We start from the raw sequence: 6,563 nt of genomic DNA, 5'->3' as shown, positions 1-6,563 counted from the left end.
TTAGTCGATTTATTCATGTGGCCATAAAAAATAAGAAGCACATTGTATACTTGTATTTAAAAGTTAATAATCCGACCTGTGATACTAAGAGGTCACAGAGTTACTATGCTTTTATTACTTTAAAACACACCATTCACCTCACTATCGATGTACTTATCTATAAATAGGTTTCCTCTAAGTACGTAGAGTACACTAATTGGTGGTAAACAAATAAAGTTAAACAGTAACATAAACCCGACTGGGATTTGTACACGCTAATTAATTCAAATGGGTTTCTCACGTGGAAATGCCTTCCAAATGAAAGTCTGTTGGGTTAGATCAAGTTCAGATTAGACAGAGTAATGCGATCACGTTTCCAGTACTGCCCAGCTTCCAGGGCCTAAATAGGCGTTAAATTTTATGGCACTTCCCTTCGTCTGAAATCGGCTTAAAACCGGTTAAAAGGGTAAGCACCCGTTAAACTTTAATAGAATTAGCAATCATTCAATTTGTTAACATGGAAATTACACAGCCAGCAGAAGGTATAAGTATGAATACATTAAATAAGTGTTCTAAAGTTTAAATGGGTTCAAATTGCATGCAATATAGATGATATTCATGATTGATTTGCTGCATGAATAGAACTAGTTTCTACTACACTTTGATCTAATAAACACAGCCTGTCACTGTGCCTAAGATAGCATGTCATATTAAGATCAAACTATATTAAATGGAGACTGTTATTTGATTCCGAATCGATCACTTAATTGGTTTTAGTATCCCAGGGTTATAACCTGGTTTCTTTAGGTATCTGAATCCATGATAGATAACATTTAATGAATCTTTAATAAAGAAATACTTTATACGCGGTCCTAAACATTTATTTAAATGTCAAAGTAAGTTATAAATGCATCTATCTTATTTAATTGGGTTCCGCTGACAACAATATTTTTATAGCCAGTTATATCATTTTGATTGAACTTGAGCGGACTGGAAGTTGCCTGAAATGTTAGCCAGATTCAAGAGCAGCTTGTAATTAAATACTGTTGTTCCGCCATCATTCACTTTGATAACAACTTTTTCGAAAACACGGTTCTGTCACATTAATTTCGCAATACACGTCAAATCAAACAGAAGCTAACTTTATCTTTTTCTATAACATACATTTTGTTATTTAATAATATATTTGTAATTCGTTTTTATATTATCTACAATTTAAATTATAAATAGTTACATTTTAATCACTAAACTTTCCCACTTATGTTCTTCTTGGGGAATTTTGTTATCATAGCTTCAATGGCAAGTCACGACTGCACTTTAAACCTGAAATCAATACCCGCGGGCAAAAAGTGTGCATCTATCAATTTACTATCATATCCGGGTAGGTAAAGTGCGACACTGTCTATAATTTACATCGTTTCGATAGGGCTTATTCGATCTTCCCACTAAACTTTCTGGCCATGACAAAGTGGCAACACGTGAATCGAATTAAGTCGGGGGCGTTGAGGGTCTCTTTAATATCTGATATTAAGTCAGTTGGTTCCACCCAGTGGCAATTAAAACTTTAACTGGTTATTGTATGAAATAACTTTTTTACACGCATACGAAGGTCTTTAATTATTAGGTTAAGACGAAAAACATTAATTTAATATCACACCCGAATTACATTGCTTAAATTGAAATTTACTCAGTAACTCGTTTTGGAAAGAATGCCTTAGTTCGCTGCTTCTAGTCCTTTCAATATTATCTTCGAGGACCTGTTCTATCGCAAAAAAAAGGTGAGTGCACTTGCCATACGATTCATTCAGAAATTGTGGCTAATTGTTTAAAAATGGCTATTTGCATATCGTCGTGACTGCCATGCAAATTATATTGAATTTATACTTACTTATTGAAAGTCAGTCAAATTACAATGGCTACGAGTGCCTAGAACAGTTGACAGATCTTGGTACCTGACTTGCAGTGCGATTTAGTCAATAAAATTTCAATTAGATACACGTAATGCATTCATCAAATTCTGATCTTATTCCAATCACAATTGATTTAGATAAGTGGCTACAGACTTTCCCAGACTTAATCGCTTAATGCTAATGTGCCTAATTGTTTACGTTTATAAATTACCAATTAAAAATAACATAAAAGGTGCCAACTTTGAATCTAATTGAAGAAATAAATTCCTCGTGTAAGATTAGGTAAAATACACTCAGAATAAAACAAGCACAAACAGTCTTGATATAAGAACGATTTTATACTTAACGTTTTAAGAACTTTTGTACTGGAAAGGTCTTAAATTAAGCACAATTTTGATTTAAATAAAGATCAAGTGTAAAAATCCCAACTGATTATTTTGAAAGTGCTCAATATATAAGGCGCTTTAAATACACTGTGTTTATTCCCGTAAATTGCAAGTCGTAAGTAAACATATAAGATTAATGTATTTTATTTATATCTCGTTTATCCACTTTCAGTTTCCAATTCCCAATTTAAATGTTCAATATATGTATATTGATTTAAGAGTTAATCGCCCTTAAATCATGCCTGGAACTTTCTTACTTTATTAATAAATCGTACTTATTTTAAGTACAAATATCACCAGGTTTAAGAATAATTCATACTTGATTGTAGACCGAAAGGTTCTAAAAACCTACCGAATTCCCGTATTTTCTGTCTTGAAAATTCGTACTTGATTTTTTTCTGAGTGTTGCCTTAACTATTAAACATATAAACGAAATAAGCTATAAAAGAAAGTGGTTGACTAAGTTAGAACTGGTCACATAAAATCTTTATAGCATATCTATCATATGGTATGAAATTCGCAAACAGGTTTTCAACAAAGTCGCTGTCCATGTCAAGTCTCTACGTCATATCTATAAAACATGTCAAGTTATTGTCTCTTGGAAATTTTTAGCTTCAATTATAATTATTAAACGCTAGGTTTCCTGATAGACGTTTCACAGGCATCGATAATTCAATTTATTATGAGCCCTTGGCTGAGATGATAAAAAAACACCGATTTAATTAATAAAGTTACGTTATAACACCGTTTTTAACGCTTTAAGCAAGTTACACTAAGTGGTTAGAACGTGTTCTAACTAATTGTTATTTAAGTTGTTTATGTTATCGGCTTATTGTTTTTTAAGTCCATTTGTGTTAAATAGCGTGGAGCTTCACTTATTTTTTATCACATTTTAAATGGAATACTTATGTCTGTGGATTATATGGCTTTATAATTTGTTTCTTTTTATTTAAATTCTGGAATATTCCAGCTGTTATCTTGTTTGTCTTCCACTGGGAATTCAAGTTTAAATAATTGGATAGATATACTTGAAACTTAAGAATAACTTTCGAATCATTAAATGCTACCGTAAAACCGTTTGATTTTATAGGATGCAGTTCATTGAAATTTATCTAAGGTGTGCGAGTCGAGCGCTGAGTTCACTCAACCGTGACGAAGCACACGTCTCTCGCACCCCTCCCCATCCATAAACCCTCAAACAATACCCCAAAGGCCTCCCAAAAGCATCGACTACTACCCATAATAGGCATTTGGAATTATAGAGGGGTACGAGTGGGGGGGGATCTTGGCGGGGTCAGCGGCATTCCCATCGAGCTTTTTTTGGCGGCTAGCTTTTTATGCTTAACTATTGCTGCTGGACTTTGTTGCTACTATATTTGCTTTATTTCGATTTTTGTGGGCCAAGAAGGCCAGCCGGTTGTTGTCGTTTTTAAAATTTGTATATTTTTTTTTCAATGGGGAGAAGACTTTATGTTAAGTTGCTGATTGTGGGTAGTAACTTCTGATGTTGCTGGTGAAATACCACCATATGTTGCTGATGTTGTTGCTTTTCATTTTGCTGCCAGTGTTGCTGTTGTAGCCTCTGATGTTGCTGGTGTGTTTGCTTTGCTAGATTACTTAAATGTTGCTGCTGTTTCCATTGATATTGCTGTTGCTGCTGCAAATGTTGCTGCTGTTCATGTTACTGTTGCTGCCGTAGATGTTGCTGTTGCGATTGGGTTTGCTACCTTAGTTATTTTTCCATGTTTCTCTTATTGCTGTTTCTGGTATTGCTGTTGTACTTCGCAATGTTGCTGTTGTACTTTTTGATGTTGCTGCTGGTTTTTGTGTTGCTGCTGGTTTTTTGTTATTCGTAGCGTGTTTGTATGCGCTATTCGCAGCGTACGATGTTCGATTTCAATGTCAATGTCAAACGCGATCACGATCGCATGTCCGATCAAAGCACGCAGGGAAATTGCTGCTGACGGAGAAGCCGACTTAGCCGATTTGTGGTTGCATCTATAAGTTGATAAGGTTCACTGTAAACACATCTAAATCAATATATTCCCAATATACATATATAAAAACAAAGAGACTATATGCACTTTGTCTAGACTGCAGACAGACTATCTATCGTTTTTTACTGCCTTCGATCGGCAACAGGTTTGACTATATATTTTTTATCCCCAAAAAATAATGTTAATTTATTAATATATTCAGCTCAGAACTTTCACAAATCAAAAACCCGCTTGAGCTTGTCTATTAACGAATGCAATTATCTAATAGATCTTGGGCCATCAATCAAAATGGTAATCAGAACAGCGCGCTCTTCAGTGTTTAATAATAATATTTATGGGTTAACAATTAATTAAAAAGGCTATCAATGCGAAACGTGTGTGATCCCCAGTTCATTAGCGGGTGCAAAATAGTACGTTTTAGTGTTTAATTCGATTAAAAATAAATGTCTATCCATTACCTATTAAAATACAGTTAATGGCTACGTACTTTATAAAATTATAGACGGACGATAGAATAGTATAGGTGTCCTAAGTACAAAGATTATTATTATAGCTTAATTAGGGTTTTTTTGCCCAGGAAAATGTATTTCGATAACGTTATCAATTGTAATAATACGTTATATATATTAATTGCAGCAAGCTCTATATAAATCTAATAGTGCATGACAGGAAAATATAATCAGTTCCATTTTAATGTGAAATACTTAGATCAATATAAGTGTGGTTCAACTTAATGACCAATAAGAACTGCAGTTTATGGGCGACACTTCATCTGGGTAAAACAACCATTCATAAACACTTTCAGTGCTTTATATAAAGGGTCTTACGGTGGTGAAACACACTGTAAGCCTATATATACTAAATGTAACAAACCGATAACAATCAACAAGCACGAGTATCTGTTACTATTAGGTTCCATTATTATTGAAGTGCAAATAACTGTATTCCCCTGGGCGGGCTTAACAAATATAGGGTCGTATATCATGTCGGACCCAGATATGTAACCCTTTCCAGCCCGATAAGATCGTCTAATTAAAAGGGTAATCGAAGGGGCGGCAAATGCCATATGCCAAATGAGATGTTGTTGTGTGACAACGTTCAATCAAAATGAAACTTAAAACCGCAAAAGTGGAATTTTTGAAATACTTCCCGTCAATTGTAATAGTCTATAATTAAGCCAATGCGCCAGCAGTTAACTGCTGTGTCTTAAAGGTGTGAAATAATTTGTCTTGAGTCGATTCGTTGAATTTTTCTATGGATTCAAGGGTCCCTTTTCGCCCACAACAAAGGTTATCTTTTAATAGTTACGACAATTTTGCCTCTCTATTGAATTAATAGCTTAATCCCTTCCTCAGCATGCGTTGCAATTTTTGTAGTAATCAAAACTACAAATGCATTGAAATCGTCAGGAATGCGGACTTTGCCCGGTTGGCCATATTTGTATACAGATAGAGCACTTATAATAGAAAGGGTTCGAAAGCGATAATCCGCAAAGCTACCGCAAAAAATATATTCAAGTTCAATTTGTCCCTTTGTGCCCCTACTTTTCTTTATATAAATGTCAATCTAATGATAAGCAGCCTTTTAAAAATGAAGGTTTAGTTTGACCTTAAATGTCAAATTATCATTGATTATCTAATCACATCTCCGGGGTTATAAAATAAATTATAATAGATCTACTGGCTACCAGATAAAGCTGCGATACTAAGTACTATGACTTGTGGAAATTAAAAAACTTAAGATGGTTTTCCGTACTCCAAACATTTTTCCCTCTATATGTTTCGATAAATATTACAAATCGTTAGTTTGAAAGAAAAAAAGATTATTGATGTTAGGGTTTTTTAAATGTTGTTCAAAGTAATGGTTACTATTCTGGCTATAAGATCTTTTTCTACCTAATAAATTATTTATTTTACAAACTTTAAATTCTCATTGTCTATTTTAAATAAAAAACAATGTATTAATAGATATTTTTAATAATCTTAATAATAATATTCTATATATAAGCAAAACAGTTTAAAATAATATACTTCCCAAGTAATCCCTTAAAATTCCGTATCAACTTATAATATTTTCCAAACTCTGTGTGAGTGTGTGTGAAGAACGCGATATGCAGTTTGCACATTGTCCCAAACTCGGAGAATACTGAGAATCGAATTTTACTCGCCGCACAAATCACGCGGGATATCATAAACAATGGGGCCTCGGCTCGAAGAAGCTCGGAGAGACCGCTTTTATTAATAACATTAGGTACAGTGGGCCCTACGCGAGGGGGCCGTCGTCCCGCTCTT

Source organism: Drosophila suzukii, chromosome 2L (genome assembly GCF_043229965.1).
Source record: "Drosophila suzukii chromosome 2L, CBGP_Dsuzu_IsoJpt1.0, whole genome shotgun sequence".
Lineage (NCBI taxonomy): Eukaryota > Metazoa > Arthropoda > Insecta > Diptera > Drosophilidae > Drosophila > Drosophila suzukii.
The sequence above is the reverse complement of the archived record's forward strand: the minus strand, read 5'-3'. Positions refer to the sequence as shown.